We start from the raw sequence: 20,451 nt of genomic DNA on the forward strand, positions 1-20,451 counted from the left end.
AATTATCTGTAAGCAAGTATGTATTCTAAATAGAAATAATTTTTTTGGAGTGCACATCGTGGCTCAGCGGAAACAAATCTGACTAGCATCCGTGGGGACGCAGGTTTGATCCCTGGCCTTGCTCAGTGGGTTAAAGATCTGGTGTTGCTGTGGTGCAGGTTGCAGACACGGCTCAGATCCCATGTTGCTGTGGCTGTGGTGAAGGGCAGCGGCTACAGCTCTGATTCAACCCCTAGCCTGTGAACCTCCATATGCGGATGTGGCCCTAAAAAGACAAAAGAAAAAAAAAAGAATTTTTTTCTTTTTATGGCCGCACCTGCAGCATATGGAAGTTCCTAAGCTAGGGGTCAAATGGGAGTTGCAGGTGTGGGTCACTACGTCAGCTTCTTAACCCACTAAGCCACAATGGGAACTCCCTGAATAGAAAGGATTCAGCGGAAGCCGTATCCGTTAGGAAACGGAACCACTATGGTGACATGGGATATGCATTTATTATATACCTTACACAATTGTGGGAGCTTATGAAGACACAAAGCATGTGAGAAGTGGTTGCTTTTGCATCTGGTATGGAGCCTAAAGCCATCAGAGCAGAGGTGACAGTGAGAAGAAAAGCTGGATGTGAAGTGGAAACGAGCAAGGACAGAACCTGTGTTGGAATCCTGTCTCCTCCAGCCTCAGAGACCTGGGAAAACCATGGAAGGAGCTGGCACACGACACTGCAAAGCTGTGCACCTGACCCTGAGGGTGAAGATGTGGGTCTGGTGGGAGGCAAAGGACCACAGCCCGGAGGCTGCCTGATGTCACCTGGCTGAGCCAGGAGACCTGCACCCAGCACCTGTGGCCCCACACAGCCTTCTTAGCCTAGTAACGCCACTGCTCCACTTCTGCCTTCCAGACCTCACCTAGGCTTCCCTTACAGCCAAATGTCACAAAGAACCATGCAGAAAAGGGAATTCTGGGAATGGCTTTCCATCTGAGCTAAACTGACAGCTAATACAAAACCACCGCAGAAACTAGCCAACAGAAAGAGAAATGTCTAAAGTCAGACAGCCCCTTGGTTCTGAGTTCTCCAAGCATACTTTCTGCGGCAGGTATGTCTGCAGAATCCAGTCTGCACATGGATTACCTTTAAGGCATTTTCTTCTGTGTTTATGCAGATTTTCTTCTCTACACAACTCTAGGTTGTTGGGTTTGCGTATATGCCAAAACCTAAAGCTTCAGCAGGAGGCTTCTCTCAAAAAGTTCCAAGAGTCATGTCATTTAAGCTGCTGAACTTATCTCTTCAAAACCTATATCATCTTGCAATATAAAAGTTAATGAGATTAACTCAGCACATGGCTGGCTGATGTAAAATGATGAACATATTTTCTGCCACAATAGATTCCAAACTCCATTTTTAGATTTCCGTAGGTGCTCCAGAAGGTTCGGATAATGTAATGTTATGGGTGGGGGGAGCAAAAGCCTGTTTAGATGGGAGCTGCCTTGCCAGTATCTCTTTGATTGATTGATTGATTGATTGATTGCATTGTTTTGAGACTGTTGCTAGTAAGGAAGTATGCACTGGTGCTGTGTGCAGTGGTAAGCTTATTCATGGGCGAAGTATTCAACCAGCTGCTCCAGCCAGAACTCCTGCAATTACTGGGAGGTTGGCCCACACAGCCTCTAAGGCACCTTCCATTTTTGAGAGTCTTTGAGTTTTTAATCAGTGACTCTCAACCTCTTTCTTTGCCCCAACTCACTTGATAAATGTCTACAGGCTTCCCCCTGCTCCATAATTCCAGTTTTTTCTCTCTCACATAAACAACACATTAAACTACAAGTCAGTGATCTAATTTTTAAAAGAAATTATAAATAGATTATCTATTATCTCTTCTTTAAGTATTGGGAAGAAAAAACCTTGTCTTTCCTATAGACGCAAGAAAACTGTGACTCAAATAACAGATCCCAACCATATCTCAACCATATTTCACTATTCTAACCATATTTTTTTAATTTACTGCTCAGTAAAGCAAGAAAACAGAAGTCTAGAATTTACACAAATACCCACAAAAGCAAATAAAAGTGGAAATACCCATAAAAAGGGAAGAAAATGCATAATTTTATTAAATTTCCTTTGGTATACAAGAACTGATGAAATTAGACAATACTGTGTTATGTTTGAATGCATTAGTTATACCATTGTGCATGATCTAATTTGATCATATAGAGGCATTTATTTAAGTAGCATGCATTATTTGACATCTATGCACTTGGGTTAGGGTGATTATATACACAAAATTATATATGTGATTATAGGTACAGTACACTATATATACAAAAGTGGCTAAGATTACTACCCACCAATGGATCTACAATCTAGTAGATCTAGTGGAAGAGATAATACAGAGATGTAAGCAAAGGGAGAGGAGGAAGTGTGGAAAGTGGACCTAATATGGAAATGGAAATATTACAGTTCTAAAAAGATGAAGTTCTAAAATTCTATTCTACTCTTCCACATTTAGAATGACAAACACAAAACCAAACCCAAAAACCTGACAATACCAAGTGTTGGCAAGGATATGAGGCAACTGGAGCTCTCGTATGTTGCTAGTGGGAATACAAAATGGTACAACCGCTATGGAAGAATATTGGGGCAGTTACTTATAAAGGTAAACAGTCACATCCCATATAACCTTGCAATTCCACTCCTATTTACTTCAGCGAAATAAACATCTATGGTAACACACAAAAAACTATTTATAGTGGATTTATTCATAATAACGCCAAACAGGAAATACCAAAACTATCCCTCAACCGGGCAATAGAATACTAGCCAGCAGTGAAAAGGAATTATTGGTACACACAACAACACAGATGAATCTCAAATACATTATGCCAAATAAAGAACCCAGCCCAAAGTAGCTCCCTACTTTTATCCTTACATGCCATTCTGGAAAAAGCACAACCAGGAGCAAGGCACAGATGAATGGTTAAACCTGGGGAGAGTCTGGCTACAAAGGAATAGTTAATTCCCAAAGGAATTTCTTTGGGGGATGATAGGATAGTTTTTGTATCCTTTTTTTTCCTTTTCTTTCTTTTTTTTCTTTTCTTTTTTGGCCACCCTGTAGTGTATGGAGTTCCTGGGCCAGGAATCAGATCCAAACCACAGTTGCGACTGACAACACAGCTGTAGCAATGCTGGATCCTTTGACCCACTGTGCGGGACTGGGGATTCAACCTGCATCCTGGTGCTGCAGAGACACTGCCAATCCCACTGCCAATCCAAAACAGAGAGAACTCCTAGTTTTGTATCTTGAGTGTGGTGGTGGTTATACAACCATACATTTGTCAAAAGTCATAGAACCGTATACCAGGAAAAAAACTAAATATAACTGTATATAAATTTTTCCTAACTCTTAAAAAATAAATTCAGCCCCAACTCCTGGTCCAGAGTTTAGCATCCTCCTGCTTCTGAGATCAGAGAAGCAGGCCATATGGAGAGGATGCTAATCCTATTCTCTGTTTATTGACACAGAAAAAATATGCAGACTGAACAGATTTGTGCTCTCGTGTCCAGAGATCTTGGGTGATTGCAGATCTCAACACTCCCTTTAAATGGATGGAGGCAAGTATCCCGGGACCCTGGCTATCAGCTGCCAATTCTGTTGCCTAAGGTGATATTATGTTAACATATGGTGGCTGCGTGTGAGAGGAGGGTGAGCTTGCTGTACCATCTCCTGTCTGTGTGGGAGGGGGGTGTGCTGCTCTCTCTCTCTCTCAATCTCAGGTTCACAGTCCCTGAAGGTAACTATTTATTCCAAGATTATTTATTAAGGTCCTATAATATGAGGAGGGCTCTACCCCACGCTGTGAGCACTAAGACTGAGCTACTACGTGTCTCGGTCAAAAATGGAGCGTCCAACCGAGGGTGAGCAATAAGACACGTGACTCAATAGCGATCATTCAACCCAATTATGATAAATCCTATCATAGCGGTTTTCTCACCAGGCCATGGCTGTTGAGAGGAGGAAGTCTTCACTTCCTGCCAGGAACATCAGGAAAGGGTTATTTGGCAGAGAGGGGGCATTTGTCCTCAACCTTAAGGTTCTTCGTTCCTTAGCTTGGGTCCTGTCTGGCTTGTTTCCTAGTTTTCCCCCAGATCCAGTCCAGCCACTGATAGGCTATGAATACACCAGTGTTTGAGAATTAATTAATAAAAGACGGAAAAGAAAGACACACCCCAAGGGACATGGCCTGAACACAGACATGCAGGCAGATGTTTAAGCGTGTCTGAGAAACTGAATGTTGTTCAGTTTGGCTGGAGTACGGGGGAGCTTGTGAGAAGCAATGTTTCAAAATTGCATTGAAATTAAACCAGAGATGTTCTTCAGTGCCACGTTAAATAACTGGAACTTTTCTCGGGAGAGGAAGGTACTGAAGGATCTTGAGCTGAGAGAGATGTGATCGGTCTGTGTTTTAAAATGATGTCATTTGACAGTGATTAGGAGAGGGTGACAATGAGTGATTATATAAGCGGTATTGGAGCGAAATAGACAGACTGAGCCTGAGGCACGTCTACCAGCTCAAGCATGACTTGTGGAAGGCTGGGGTTGGAAGACGGCACTCGGGAAACAGGAGTCAGAAGCCCTGGCATCAAGTCCCACTTCTGCTTCTAAGCTATGGGACAAATCGTGTAAGTTTCTGAAGCCTCAGTCTTTGTATCGATGAGGTTCATGTGCAAATGATAAGAAAGAATATCTGTGTGGGCTGTGTATATTGTCACGAACTCTATGAATGTGAGAAGTATTATTATTTGAGTCTCAGCTGTCAGAAAGACTGCTACTGCAAATATTTCTGGCAGAGATGGGACAGGAATGGGTGACCGCATGATTATAGGGAGTGAAGGAGCTGAAACTATCAAAATCACTCCAGGATTTTAAGTCAGAGCTGGCTGGGAGACCAGTGGTTACCTTAACAGAAAACAGAGCTGTCAAGAGAGAAAGTTTATTTTGGAAGAATGATGTCAAATCCTGGGGTGGATGTTGAGTTTGGGAACTTCCATAAGCCATGGGTGCGGTCCTAAAAAAAAAAAAAAAAAAAAGGACTGATGAGAAGAATTCCTGCGAGTTCCCATTGTGGCTCAGTGGTAACAAACCTGACTAGTATTCATAATGATGCAAGTTCGACCCCTGGCCTCACTTACCGAGTTAAGGATCTGATGTTGCCGTGAGCTGCGGTGTATGTAGTAGATGTGGCTCAGATCTGATGTTGCCATGGCTGCGGTGTAGGCCAGCAGCTGCAGCTCTGATTCAACCCCCGGGGCCCGGGAACTTCTATATGCAGCAGGTGTGGCCCTAAAAAGCAAAAAAAAAAAAAAAAAAAAAAAAATTGATTTAGGGGTCAGAAAGGGAAAAAGTTAGATGTAAGGCTACCATAGTCAACAAGGAAGTGAAAGTCAGAGAGACGGGGTCAGTGGTGAAAGCATGCCTGGAGCTCTCTGTGGATGAGGAATAAAATTCAGTTTCCTCATTTTAAAACTGAGAAAATAATACTTTACTTGCTGGCTGGTTGTGGAGAATAAATAAGAGACAGTACTTAGGGCAATATCTTATACATAATAGGCTTAAAATAGAAGCTATAATTAGCATTGCTGTTGGAACTTAGTTCTCATTTGCAATACCTTTTAGGAATTTTTTTTTAAATGTTACCCAGGCCTGGTGAGTTTTGTCTGTCCCTTTTTAACAAGTAAATTCTAGACTCAACTTGCCGCATAACATCGCCCAACCTCTGAAGGGTAAAACCTAGTTCTACCCCAATTTAAGAAGAGCTCCGTATTGTTCTGACAAGAGCATATCATTTTTTGTTTTCTTTTTTCTTTTTCTTTTTTTTTTTTTGTCTTTTTGTCTTTTTAGGGCCGCACCTGTGGCATATGGAGGTTCCCAAGCTAGGGGTCCAATCGGAGCTGTAGCTGCCAGCCTACACCACAGCCACAGCAATGCCAGACCAGAGCTGTGTCTGCGTCCTACACTGCAGTTCACGGCAATGCTGGATCCTGAACCCATTGAGCGAGGCCGGGGATCAAACCCGCAACCCCATGGTTCCTAGTCAGCTTCGTTTCCGCTGCGCCACAACGGGAACTCCAAGAGCATATTGTTTATGGGTAACTTTCATGACGGTGTCCTACATGAAACACATTTCTCCCTTCCCTGCCAGAGTGACATCCCAGCACAGGTACGGAGGGTAGACAAACTTGCCCATCTGTTTCCCTCTGCCCTGAGGTGGAATGTATCATTTGTATGAAATTAATGCTAAATTTCCATTCTGAAGGTGGCAATGTAAACTTAGTTGACCCAGAAAATCATTAGTGAAGGAGAAGGAAGTTAAAAGAGTATCAGTTTGACAGACACACTTTTATACTGTCTTATGCTCAAATGACCAAGACAGCACAGAACAATCATCCAATCTATTCGTGCCAGGTTGATTCTTATTTTTAAAATTTTTATCCAAGAGGTTGAGCGTCTCTGCTTTGATTCAGGTAAAAGCCGGCTTTTCAAAGAGATAAAAGGAAACCTCCCTTCCAGGATTACATTTTGCGTCTCATCTCAAATCAGCCACCTTGAAAATGGATGCAATTACGGGAACAGAGGAGTTCTCGTCGTGGCTCAGTGGTTAACGAATCTGACTAGGAACCATGAGGGTGAGGGTTTGATCCCTGGCCTGGCTCAGTGGGTTAAGGGTCTGGCGTTGCTGTGAGTTGTGGTGTAGGTCGCAGGAGCAGCTCGGATCTGGCGTGGCTGTGGCTGTGGTGTAGGCTGGTGGCTACAGCTCTGATTAGACCTCTAGCCTGGGAACCTCCATATGCCGCAGGTGCAGCCCTAAAAAGACAAAAAAAAAGAAACATAGAGAAAGCAGGGGCTTAAGGGCAGGGGCTTAAGGGCATCTGCAGTCACTCTGGGGAAAACCTCCAAGGCAAGGAGCAGGAGGCTGTGATCTTTCAAGATCCCTGTGACTCTGAAACTCAATGGCATGAAATTCCACGGATTCCTTCTTCCGGACACACCAAACTTACAGCTACTTGCATAACAACTGTCTATGAGAACAACCTGCAGGTGAACAGGAAAGATTTTCCACAACTAAAGACACAAAGAAGGGAAATCCCACTGTGGCCCAGCAGGTTAAGAACATGACTAGTATCCATGAGGGTGCTGGTTCGATCCCTGGCCTCGCTCAGAAGGTTAAGGATCTGGCGTTGCCACATAGGTCACAGATGCGGCTCGGATTCCATGTTGCTGTGTCTGTGGTGTAGGCTGACAGCTGCAACTCTGATTCAACCTCTAATCTGGGAACTTCCATATGCCATGAATGTGGCCCTAAAAAAGGAGAAAAACACAAAGGAGGAACCACAGCAATATGAGTAGGAGGGGCAGACACAGTGTGGTCAGGACGCACACCCCTGGACTGGCGACTTACAAATGGAAGGACTATCACAGTCACAGAGGTCCCCCCTAAGGAGTGAAGGGTCCAAGCCCCACTCTGGGCTCCTGATATCCAGGGTCCTATACCGTGAAGACACTCCTCCAGGATCTGGCTTTGAAAACCAGGAGAACCCAAGGGTTATGGGGCACAGAGACTTTGCTCTTAAAGGGTGCGCACAAAATCTCATACTCCTGAGTCCCAGGGCGGAGGCAGGAGTTTTAAAAGGAGCCAGGGTCAGACCTACTTGCTTATCTTCGTGAGCCTTCTGGAGAAACGGGAGGCAACTGGAACTCCCCCTGGACATGGAAATGCTTTGGGAAACTCATTCTACTCAGATAACATCAATGCTGGCTAGGAGTGTTCTGGAATGCTCCCTATTCCCTAAGAATGCTGGGTACACAGCCCTGCCCACTAGCAGGCCAGTGCCAGCCTAGAGACGTTTTTCTAACCACGAAATACAGTTGGCTACAGACACATGAAAAGATGCTCCACAACACGAATCAAATGAAAGCCACAGTGACATCACACCTGTCAGAATGGCTCTCATCAGAAAAACAACAAAGAACAAATGTTGAGAGTGTGGAGAAAGGGGGAAACCTTGTGCACTGCTGGTGGGACTGCAAACTGGTACAGCCACAATGGAAAATACTACAGAGGGTCGTCAAAACATTAAAAATAGAATTTCCATATGATCAGCAATTTCACTTCTGAGTATTTACCCAAAGAAAACAACACACTAATTCCAAAAGATAACTGAACCCCAGTGTTTGTTGCAACATTATTTATAATACCCAAGACATGGTGGCAATCTAAGTGTCCACCAATAGATAAAATAATAAATAAAATGTCATGTATAGAGTTGACCTTAGAGCAAAATCTTAGGCGGCTGACCTCCCCACCCCATTTGCTGTCAAAAATCTGTATATAACTTGATGGTCCCCCTCTGTGTCCTCAGGTTTCACATCTGTAGATTCAACCAAACACAGATTGTACAGCATTTTAATGAAAAAAATATTTGCATGGAAGTGGACCCAAACAGTTCAAACCCATGTTGTTCAAGAGCCAAGTGACTATATAATGGAACATTGGCCATTAAAAAATGAACTCTTGCCATTTTTGACAACATCCGTGGATCTCGAGGGTATTGTGTTAAGCAAGAAAAGTCAAAGACAAATACCAGAAGATCTCACTTACATGTGGGCACCTAAAAAACAAAACACACAAAGCAAATAAAATGAAAACACATTCATTGATACGGAGAACAAATGGTGGTTGCTAGAGAGGAGAGGTTGGAGGGGAATGGAACAGGCTAAGGAGATGAAGAGGTACAAACCTCCAGTTATAAAATAAATAAGCCACTGGGATGTAATATGCAGCATAAGAAATCTGGTCAATAATATTGTAATAACTTTGTATGGGGACAGATGGCTACTAGACCTGTGGGGATCATTTTACAATGTATGAAATTGTCAAACCACTGGGCTGTACATCTGAAACCAGCATCATATTGTACATCAACTACATGTCAATTTAAAAAATTGTGGGACTTTGCAAGAAAATTAATACTACTTTGTCATCATTTGATATACATTTGCTGGCCCAAACTGCAACCAAAACAAATTTTCTTCTATATTTATAACCAATATTGTCCTGGAAGCATCACTTTCTTAACTTTAGAATTTATTATGATTTTCTTAGAATTCAAACACTGTCTAAACACAACACATTTCTTTCTTCTCTTTCCTTCCACATTTTAAGTTAGTGGAGTCATTTCCTTTTCACTTATTTCAACGTATAGAAATTTGAAATACAAATGGACTAAAATTCAATTTCTTCACCTGGCATTGAAGTCTGTTTAGAATAGACTTGGGCCTAGAGCCATGTTTCTCAATGGAGATCCCAAGCCATATCTCATTTTCACACCACTCCCAGCTCTCCTCCTTCATAGACTCTTGGGTTCCAGGCAGAATGGACCCCAGCAAGTATAATTTCCCATCTTTGAATCTTTACTTAGGCTCCCCTCTGCCCCCAAAGACCAGCATTAAGACCCCAACTCAAATCTTTACCCTGTGCTGGGAAATAGCACACAGTCCAATTTAGTCAGTTTAGATTTATTAACCACAGCAGATGAATTTCTAATAGCATGTAACTCTAAAATGTCAAGACTTAAGGAAATAACATTACATGTATATATTTTTAAAAATCTTTCCAGCACTTCCAAAAATGCTTTGAAGGTCACGCAAATGTCAATTGAATACTTGCCTTTCTGTACTCCCATAGCACTTTCCTCTGTGTGCCTAGTACAGTAGCTAAAATATTCCCCAAAATGTTCAGTTTTGGAGCATATCAGCTAGATTTTCTATATCTTTATATCGAAAGGGGTCAAATTTGAGCTATAGCTGCTGGCCTACACCACAACCTCAGCAAAGTGGGATCCAAGCCATGTTTGCAGCCCATACCACAGCTCACAGTAACGCCAGATCCTTAACCCACTGATGGAGGCCAGGGATCAAACCTGCATCCTCAAGGATACTGGTCAGATTCATTTCTGCTGCACCACAGTGGGAACTCCGATATCTTTATATATCTTTGTATAGCCCCAACAAAACTTAGCATAATGCTCTAAACATAGGAATTCTTAATAAATGTTTATTGAATTCAGTTCGATTTTCCATTGAGTTCAACACTGAATTCTTCAGGAATTTAAGACTAGAGTAGTAGATTTTTAAAAATAATTAGCTTTATAAGTACTTTTCTGGTACTACCTTTCAAATCCTTGTAAGATTAACTCGTGGGTTCTTTTTCTAAGTAACGTTATTGTATCTAAGGTATTCACCGTATTTAAGGTATCTTTAATGTAGTGAGATAAAAGCACATATTCCCTGTCGGTACTTTTTCCTTGAGATTTTTTTCATTCTGAAAGTCAAGAAGTTCTTAGAGCCGATGATAAGGAATAAAATAAAAATATAAAATTAACATATAAGAGGAGATGTACATGGGACGTGGAAATTGAAATTCACATTGACATTGAGGTCACATTTTTAAAACAAAAAAAGATGAAAGAACTATAACATTTTAAAAGTAATCTTTCCAAATCTGAGGCAGATTCTCAGATGAAAAGAAAGTATACCTGATATGACAAACACAGACTATAGAAAAGCACCCATGAAAAGTGAATGTGACTGAAAGAGAAATATCAAAGCTGTTCTGAAGCCAGCCCTAGAATACGAGGAATCAAAAGGTTGAAGAAATGTTTGGGGGATCATCATTACACAGTGGTTATAATGAGCAACACCCACCTGATACTATCATCTGTATCACGTTAACAAGACCATCAGCATTTTGTTGAAGCAAGTTTGGCTTTTGAAATGAACATTTTCATGTTTTGCAACCTGGTCTTCCTGACTTCTTCCTTTCACTGCTCTTGTTAGAACATTCAGAGAATATGACAACTACTCAAGCATCATGTCCTCTCAATTTCTGTCTCCTTACATAAGGAAAATAAATTCCTTCTATTCAAAAAAAAAAAAATTGGTGCAACTGAGAACCTCTCCACAAAGGAAAATGTCTACTAGTTCAGGAGGCAAAAAAAAAATGTATTTTGCCAAAAAAAGTGGGGGGGGGAGCTGAAAATATAAGCAACTGATGAAGTTAAGCTAGAAAATGATGAATCTAAGTGGAAAACTAGTGTCTGACTTCTTTTTCCACTGAGGATAAATTAAGCAGTTGGAGCAGCAGTTATAGATTTACCCAAAGAACGGATGTTCTGACAAGTTACTTGTTCATAATGCTTCCCTCACAAACACCAATTCCTCTACCTGTTCTTGGATACATTTATTTACTTTATTTTTCCCCATCAGTGTCAGTTTCTACACAGGAGAATCCTGAGTAATTTCTTTTAGGAATAATTATGGAGAAAGGACAGAGTAACATTTGAGTAAAAAGAAGGGAATTGGATGAGAGGGTGGAGAAAGGAGATCTCAGCAATGCAGCCCGAGGTTGCCCACACATCTTCAGAATTAAAATGTCAGGTTATGGATCCTGATCTTTTGGTTACTCTCTGCTCACAGAGTGATGGAGTGAGGAAGGGCAGAGGGGAGGGGCAGTGGACTTGGAAGGTCGCCGGGCAGTGAATTTCCATTAGTTAGAATGACAAGTAATTGTACCATGACTCTTACGAACACTACCTCTCTGCTCCCACCAGCCAACACTGTGTGCCAAGCTCTAAGAGCTTGTAACAATCCCATGTTGAAGATGCTATTTCCATCCCTGTATTTAAAGCATTATTGGCCTCAGGCACCAGAGAGTGAAGTAATTTACCTAAGGTCACACAGCTCGCGAGTAGCAAGCTGGGTGTGAATCCAAATCATGTGATTCTAGAAGCACACTCTTAACAACCATGCTAATGGAGCCTCTCCCGCAGAGAAAAGGTACCCAAAAGTAAGGGTCACAGTGACTCTGAAGTGCTAGTGGATCTCTCATGTGTCATTTCCAGCCTCCTGCCTCTGCTTGTGCTGTTTCCTTTGCCTTGAGTGACCTCCTTCCATCCATCCTCTCCTTCACATGGCTAACTCTTTACCCTTTGGGTCTTCACCCCCTGGGTCTCTTTACCCTCAAGAGTCAACCTGCTCAGCAAAGCCTTCCAGAACCCTCCTCAAGGTGGGTGTGGTCCCTTCTCTCACAGATGTGTGTGGTACCTATGACTACATCCGTCATAGCATCTCCAATAGCATCCTGTTTAGGTTCTGCCTCATCCTGAAACCTTGGGCGCTCCCGTTATCTCCTTTTTCACATCCAGTCCATCTTGGTGCATGGGAGATTTCACTCTTCAGTCTTTCTAGATACACCTCCTCCTCTCTATTCCTGTGACCACTACCCTGGTTCTCTCAGTACTTCCTGCAGTCACCTTCTGAGAGGTCCTTATGCCTCCAGTCTCCACACACCTGCCCCATCAAGCCCTCAGTGACTGCCTTGACCTGGGGAAAAGCCATAGGAGGCCTATGCACTCATGCTTTGTGGCTCCCTTTGGCCTCACCTCTTGAAAGATGGCTGCTTTGTACCATCAGCCTTGCATCTGGATCTCCAGTAAGGCTCAACTACAAATTGTTCCAATCCCACCCCACCTTCACCCACTCCTCCCAACAAGCTGTTTCTCACTTCTGTACATCTGTCCCCATGCAGATGCTCATGTGTACATTAAATGCCCTCTACCTTTCCCTGATACCTCCCGCTCAACTTTCTTTTTTTTAAATCAAAATGTAGTTAATTTACAATATCATATTACTTTCAGGTGTACAGCAGATTCAAAATTTTTTCAGATTATACTCTATTAAAAGTTATTAAAAGATAATAACTTTAATTCCTTGTGCTGTACAAGGTATCCTTGTTGCTATGTATCCTTTGTTATCTATTTTATACATAGGAGTTTGTGTCTCTTAATCCCATAACCGTAATTTTCCCCTCCCCCCTTCCCTCTCCCTTCTGGTAACCACTAGTCTGTTTGCTATATATGTGAATCTGTTGCTCTTTGCATATATGTTCTTTTTTTTTTTTTAGATTACACATATAAGTAATATCATACAGTGTTTGTCTTTCTATGACTTATTTCACTAAGCATAATATTCTCTAGGTCCATCCACGTTGCTGCAAATGGCAGGATTCATTCTTTTTATGACTAATATTCCGTTTTTTATATATGGAATATATATCATATCATTCGTCTGTCGATGGGTAGTTGGGTTGCTATTAATGTAATGCTTCTATGCACATTGGAGTGTGTTATCTTTTCAAATTATTATTTTTGTTTTTACTGGATGTATACCAAGAGTGGAATTTCAGGATCATATATACTTCTATTTTTAATTTTATGAGGAACTAAAATTTTTCCATAGTGGATGCACCAATTTATATTCCTATCAACAATGTACAAAGGTTCCCTTTTCCCCACATCCTCACCAATATTTTTATATTGTCTATATTATAGACTTTTTGATAACAGCCATTCTGACAGATGAAGTGATATTTCATTATTGTTTTGATTTGCATTTCTCTAATAATTAGTGATGTTCATCTTTTGATGTGTCTGTAAGCCATACGCATTTATTCTTCAGAAAAATATCTGTTGAGACCTTTGGCCCATTTTCGATTGTCATTTGTTTGTCTGTTTGTTTTTATTGAGTTGTATGAGCTGTTTATATATTTTGGAGATTAATCCCCTGATGGTCATTTTGTTTGCAGATATTTTCCTTCACTATACAAAAGCTTTTAAGTTTAATTAGGTCACATTTGTTTTTCTTGCTTTTATTTATTTTGCCTTAGGAGACAGATCCAAAAAAAAAACATTGCTACAATTAATGACATAGAGTGTTCTGCCTAATGTCTCTTCTAGGAGTTTTATAATTTACCATCTTACTTTTAGGTCTTTAAACCATTTTGAGTTTATTTTGTATATGGAGTAAAGAAATGTTCTAATCTTATTGTTTTACTTGTAGTCTAGTTTTTCCAGCACCACTTATTAAGGAAACTGCCTTTTTTACATTTTATATTTTTGCCTCTGGTGTCCTAGATTAGTTAACCTAGGTGTGTGGGTTTATTTCTGGGCTTTCTAGTCTGTTCCATTGATTTATGTGTCTTTTTTGTGTGTTAGTACCATGCTATTTTGATTACTATAGCTTTGTAGTGTAGTCTGAAGTCTTAGAGGGTAACACCTTCAACTTTGGTCTTCCTTTCCAAGATTGTATTGGCAGTTCAGGGTTTTTTGTGGTTCCATATGAATTTTAGGATTATATGTTCTAGTTCTGTGAGCAATGTCATGGGTATTTTGATAGGGATTGCTTTAAATCTGTAGATTGCTTTGAGTAGTTTGGCCATTTTAGCAATATTAATTATTCCAATTCAAGCACACAGGATATCTTTCCATTTCTTTATGCCATCTTCAATTTCTTTCATAAATATTTATAGGTTTTTTGGTTTTTTTTTTTTTCCCCCAAAGTATAGGTCTTTCACCTCCTTGGTTAAGTTTATTCCTAGATATTTTATTCTTTTTTATGCAATTTTAAATGGTATTTTCTTTACTTTTTTCTTTCTAATAGTTCATTAGTAGTTTACAGAAAAGCCACAGGTCTCTGTATATTAACCTTGTATCCTTCAACTTTGTTAAATTCATTTACTAGGTCTAATAGTTTTTAAGTGAAAACTTGAGAGTTTCCTATATAAAGTATCATGTCATCCACAATAGATGACATGATACTTTATATTTTTACTTCTTTCTTTCCAATTTATCTAAATTTACTATTATTCGTTATTATTTTATTATTGCTTTTATTTCTTTTTCATGTCTAATTGCTATGGCTAGAAGTTCCAATACTATGTTAAATAAAAGTAGTGAAACTGGGCACCCTTGCCTTATTCACAAATTTAGAGGAAAGACTTTCAGCTCTTCACCATTGAGTATGGCATTAGCTGTGGTTTGTCGTAAATGGCTTTTATTATGTTGAGATATGTTCCCTCCATATCCACCTTAGTGAGTCTTTATCATGAATGGATGTTGAATTTTGTCAAATGCTTTTTCTGTGTCTTTTGAGATGCTCATGTTATTTTTATCCTTCCCTTTGTTAATCAGTGCATCATTTTGATTGATTTGTAAATATTAAACTATCCTTGTGTTCCTGCAATAGGTCCAACTTGATCTGGTGTATGATCTTTTTTTTATATATTTTTTATTCAGTTTACTAATATTTTGTTGAGGATTTCTGCTTGACTTTCAAGGCAACTTTGCTAACACTTACACTCAGAATCCCTAGGTATCCCCTAACTCAGTTGCACTAACAGTGTGCTCTCCCAGTGCCCTATGCGTCACTCTTTTGAGGGGCTCAATACCTTATATTACAGTCATCCATTTATATTTCTGCCTCCCCCATTAGAGAGGAATTTCTGAAGGTGAGAACTGGTATACTTATCATGATATTGTCAGTACCTGGGACATAGCAAAAGCTCAATAAATGTTTGATGAATGAATTTGTGAGTTAATATATATGTTAAGTATCACATATATAAATACACATAAATAATATTATATCCACCTTTCATGCCAGGTGCCTTCCTATTTCTCCTTCCCCCTCATCTCTCATTAAACTAGGAAGTCAGAGTTCCCATCATGGCTCAACACTAACAAACCCAGCAAGTACCCATGAGGACACAGGTTCAATCCCTGGCCTCGCTCAGTGGGTTAAGAATCCAGCACTGCCATGAGTGAGGTGTATGTCACAGATGTAGCTTGGATCTGGCATTGCTGTGGCTGTGGTATAGGTCAGCAGCTGTAGCTCTGATTCAACCCTAGCCCAGGAACTTCCAAATGCCATTGATGAAGACCTAAAAAGACCAAAAAAAAAAACACTTGGAAGTGTTCCCAAAGTCCATCTTGTATGTACCATGATCTGTGTGGTTATTTACACTGTTTCCAATGTTTTTTTCTTCCCAGTATTGTAGCATATCTCCACTGGGTCCCAGGAAGCCTTCCTTGATTGCACAGTTTGGAATGAGTCTTTCTCCTCTTGTGTCACTGTTGCAATCTCTGGCACTGAAATTGCCTCTGCTCCCCAGCAGACGCCAACCCCTGTAGGCAGGGAAGGAGTTTTGCTCATTTTTGTCTCTCTAGTACCACCACAGGCCCAGAACTAGTTTTATTGAAGTTTGGAATAGCTAAAAAAAAGTAATATTTCATGTTTAGTACTTCAGGGCCCTCTATTTAGCTGTGTAAGAGTTGAGTGAATACAAAAATAATTACTGTGAAGGCCTTACTTTAATTTCATATCATAGCCTTTAATTAAGCAAGAGGTTTTACAAGCAAAGTACTAAGGCCCTTGGCAAGCTTTTTTTTTTTTTTTTTTTTTTTTTAATTTTATTTTCCCACTGTACAGCAAGGGGGTCAGGTTATCCTTACATGTATACATTACAATTACAGTTTTTCCCCCACCATTTCTTCTGTTGCAACATGAGTATCTAGACATAGTTCTCAATGCTATTCAGCGGGATCTCCTTGTAAATCTATTCTAAGTTGTGTCTGATAAGCCCAAGCTCCCGATCCCTCCCACTCCCTCCCCCTCCCATCAGGCAACCACAAGTCTCTTCTCCAAGTGCAAGCTTTTTTAATCCTAATAACAGGTGGTCTTCATAGACCTGAAAATATGTGGATAATGTTCTTATCCCTTTAAAAAATATGACCTCCATTACCATCTGAGTAATGTAATTGCATATGTAGCAAAAAATAATCAGATTAACAAATTCTTAACAGTAAACAAGTCCAGCTTGTTATATCCTTACTAAGCAAATTTCCACAGATTTGTGAGATGCTTGATGTAAATTTATAATTGCCATGATAACAAAGTGGGACTAGCCCACTAAGCCATTCAGGCCATGAAGAGGTCATTTTTAATGAAAAGTGCCAACACATCCGACAAGTGAGCTCTCAGGCTAACATGCTATACATTTTAGATTGATCCTCTCTTAATGAACTCTCATAAACCTATGGGATTATCCCCATAAATGATTCACACTGCTGAAGCAAGAGAGAGAGGACAACTGTTCAACAGTCAGGCTGACAAGGCATGATGTAAACTTTCCTGGCTTCCACTTATTGTTTAAAAAGAGTATGTGTATTACCTAGAGAGTTATATGATATTCTTTTTTCTTATAAACCACTAGTTGAAGCAATTTTTAAAAAAAAGCAAAGCAAACAATTCATGATTCAAAATAGCATGGACATAATTCTCATTACTGCTAGTGAATAAAATTAATGTCAATAATAGAAACAGCTCTTCTTTTATGTTAAAGTAATTTTGTTGGCAGTACATTGCACATTGTTGGTCGAATGTGAGATCTTATTTTTCCCATTATCTTATATCCACTCTACTTGATGATTTGTTACATTCAATTTGAAGGAAATAAAATCACACTTAATTTGAGGCATGTTAACATTCACCAGTGCTAACTGCGCATGTTTTTCTTCCTGCCAATGGCATAAAGGATACTGGGGCTGCCAGGTAGGCACCCTCTCTATGCTCTCTCAGCACTTACCACCTAACAAAGAAAAAGCAGAGGGAAAAAAATCCCAGTGATTGACAGCATCGCAGTGTGTTATAATAAAGATATGCACCATACAATGAGAGAACAGAGGAGAAGCATCTAAATCAGGGCCTGAGAAGGGCTTAGGGATGGGAAAGTTCCAAGAAGTCTTCCTGGAGGAGGAGATGCCAAGCTGAATTGAGGTTCCCAAGGGAATAAAGAGTTGGGAAGAGCGTATTAGTTTCCTAGAGTTGTCATAACAAAATACTGCCAACTGGGTGGCTTAAAACAGTAAGAATTTATTCTCTGCCTGTTCTGTAGGCTAGAATCTGAGATCAGGGTGTCATCAGGGTTGGTTCCTTCCAGTGGCTCTCAGGGAGAATCTGTTCCATGTCCCTCTCCTAGCTTCTGGCAGTTGCCAACAATCCTTGGGCATAAATACATCACTCCAATCTCTGCTCTTCTTTTTGTGGGACCCTCTCCCCTGTATTTGTGTCTATGTCCATATTTCCCTCTTCTTATGACACCAGTCATATTGGATTTAGGGCCTCCTCTAACCCAGTATGACATCATCCTAACTTTATTATATCTACAAAAACTTTGTGTGTTAAGGTCACTGTCACAGGTTCTAGGTGGACCTGATGTCTAGGGGACAGTATTCGACTAATGCAGATGTCATTCCAGAAACAGGAAGCAGCATGGATAAAGCCACGTAGAGGCCTTGACACGTTTGAGCAACCATGGATGCTTGTCAATGGTTGGACTGAAAGGTTCTGGGAATCCTAACAAGTTATAAAGCTTCAGAGGTAACAGGAGCCTCATCACAAAGAGTCTTGTGTGCCAAGACTTGGGAATTTGAATTTCCTCATGAAATGTGTGGGTGTCACTGAAGGATTTTCATTCTGGAAGTGACATGACCATATTTGTGTTTTAGAAAAATCTCTCTGGCAGCTCTATGGAGAATTCCAGAAGGTACAGATTGGAGGCAGAGAGTTTATATAGCAAGTCCTTGAAATAATTCTGGTGAGAAATGATAAGTGCCTATATTACATCAGCAGTAGGGAGACTGCTGATGAGTGGTGGTCAGTAGAGGAGAAGAGAGACACAAGGGTGGCTTTGAAATTTTTGGCTTGTATGGGGGGATGGAGGTGATATTCATTGAGGTAATTAAGAAGGAGGAACAAGCTTAGAGATAAATTTGGATGAGTTTGTGGACATATTTCATTTGAGGTACCAGTAACACTTCTAGGTGGAGAGCTGCTGTTTTGGAGATCAGTAGGCAGTTCTGGCTTGAGATTTGAGACTCATGAACATATAACTTACTGTGTCCCTCAAGTTGAGTGTAATAAAGTGAGAAGAGCAGAAACCTATGTTTAGGAAATCAACTGAGGAAAAAAGAACCAAGTAATTCTTTGAGAAGGAGATTTCTATAGAAAAGGGGGGGGGGGCAGTGAGAGCAAATCACAGAGAAGAGAGCTTCCAGAAGGACCAAGTTCTCAGGGGGCCAAATGCTACTGGGAAGTCAGCAAAAATAAGGAAACACATTTGTTTTGGAAAAATCCAGTCATTGGTGGCTTTAGAAAGGACAGTTTCAGTCAAATGACAGGAATGACAGAGGAAGGCATAAGAGGCTGGTAGATTTGGGAGTGACTGTGCAGGAAGAGGGGCGTGTAGGGATTGTGGACTGCCTTTTCAAGAAGCCGGATTGTGAGGACATCAGAGATCTATTAGCATCAATAGCTCCATGGGGTCAGGGAAGAGTTTTTCCCTGACGATGGAGATTTAAGCATGCTGTGATCCAACTCAAGTGGAAAAATATGAGTTCAAGAGAGTGGCCTTGGGGCAGAGGTGGAAATTTATCTCTTCCAATAAAGGAGGCTATGAGGACACATTCTTAAGGCAGTTGAGGGGTTTCTCACAGTTGCTATTGTGGACATCTTGTTAATATGAATAAAAACATTTCCTTCATTCTCCATGCAAGGGGCATTTTTTGCTGGCTACCCTTCCCGAATCCATTGCCTTTCCTTTTACAACAACGTGCCCATATCTTCTTGGGGAATTGATCTCTTGCTGAGCGTGCAGCCTCAGAACTATCAGACCAGGTGTCCTGTCCTCCCCTAGTCAAGGTTCTATTGTGCCTCTCTCCTAGGTCTTTGAATCCAGAGTCTTTAACTGCTATCAGGGTTTGGGGGATGAGTGGAGATGATTAGCTTATCCCAGTGACACTTCTTTACCATGCCCTGATTTCTACCCTCCTCTAAACTTGCTTCTGTGGCCTCCTCTTCAACTCTGACCACCCCCTGTATCCATGGATATGGTGCCAAAGACTGGAACCATGTGGCTTGGGCTCAAATCCAGTTTGGCCACATTCTACTTGCATGATCTGGAGCAAGTTACCACTTTATTTCTCTGTGCCTTCGCTTCTACCTCAGTGGAACCAATGATGGTGCCTACCTACAAGGTTCTCTGGGAATTAATGAGTATAATGCTCAGAATGGTGCCTACTCAAAGTACTCTAAGTGTTATTATTCCAATAAATTCCCCTTCTTCGCAAGTTAGCCAGGAACATGGGTTGCTATGTGCCACCAAAGAATCCTAATGGATAACTTCTTCATTCCAAATGAGTAACATTTTATTATACTGTGCTTGAAAATCTAAATGTAGTGAATACTTTAATAGGGATTGACCATTTACAATGGTTTGGAGAGAGAAAGAGAATTTGCATATGTTACTATAGTTGTGGCAAATAGATGAAAGCCCTCATTTAAGTATTGAATTAAGTTAATAAGAGATATTAATAGCATTTTGTACAAAATTTTGGAGAACTAAATATGAGAGTGCTTTTAAAAAATTATTTTGACATGGGGCTATTGATAGAAATGAGTTGGATACATAGTTCTTTTCTTTCTAAGTTCATAATATAATGGCAAATGT

The 20,451-nt window shown here is 40.5% G+C and overlaps 1 protein-coding gene across 1 annotated transcript in view; it reads left to right on the top strand.

The window, feature by feature from the left end:
- The window catches only part of GPRIN3 (GPRIN family member 3), a 59,535-nt gene continuing 39,423 nt past the window's right edge, over positions 340-20,451 (top strand). The window contains 1 exon segment of the mRNA XM_021101761.1: positions 340-4,672. The gene's annotated coding sequence lies outside the window, so the exon portion shown is untranslated.

This window comes from Sus scrofa, chromosome 8, assembly GCF_000003025.6.
Source record: "Sus scrofa isolate TJ Tabasco breed Duroc chromosome 8, Sscrofa11.1, whole genome shotgun sequence".
Classification (NCBI taxonomy): Eukaryota; Metazoa; Chordata; class Mammalia; order Artiodactyla; family Suidae; genus Sus; species Sus scrofa.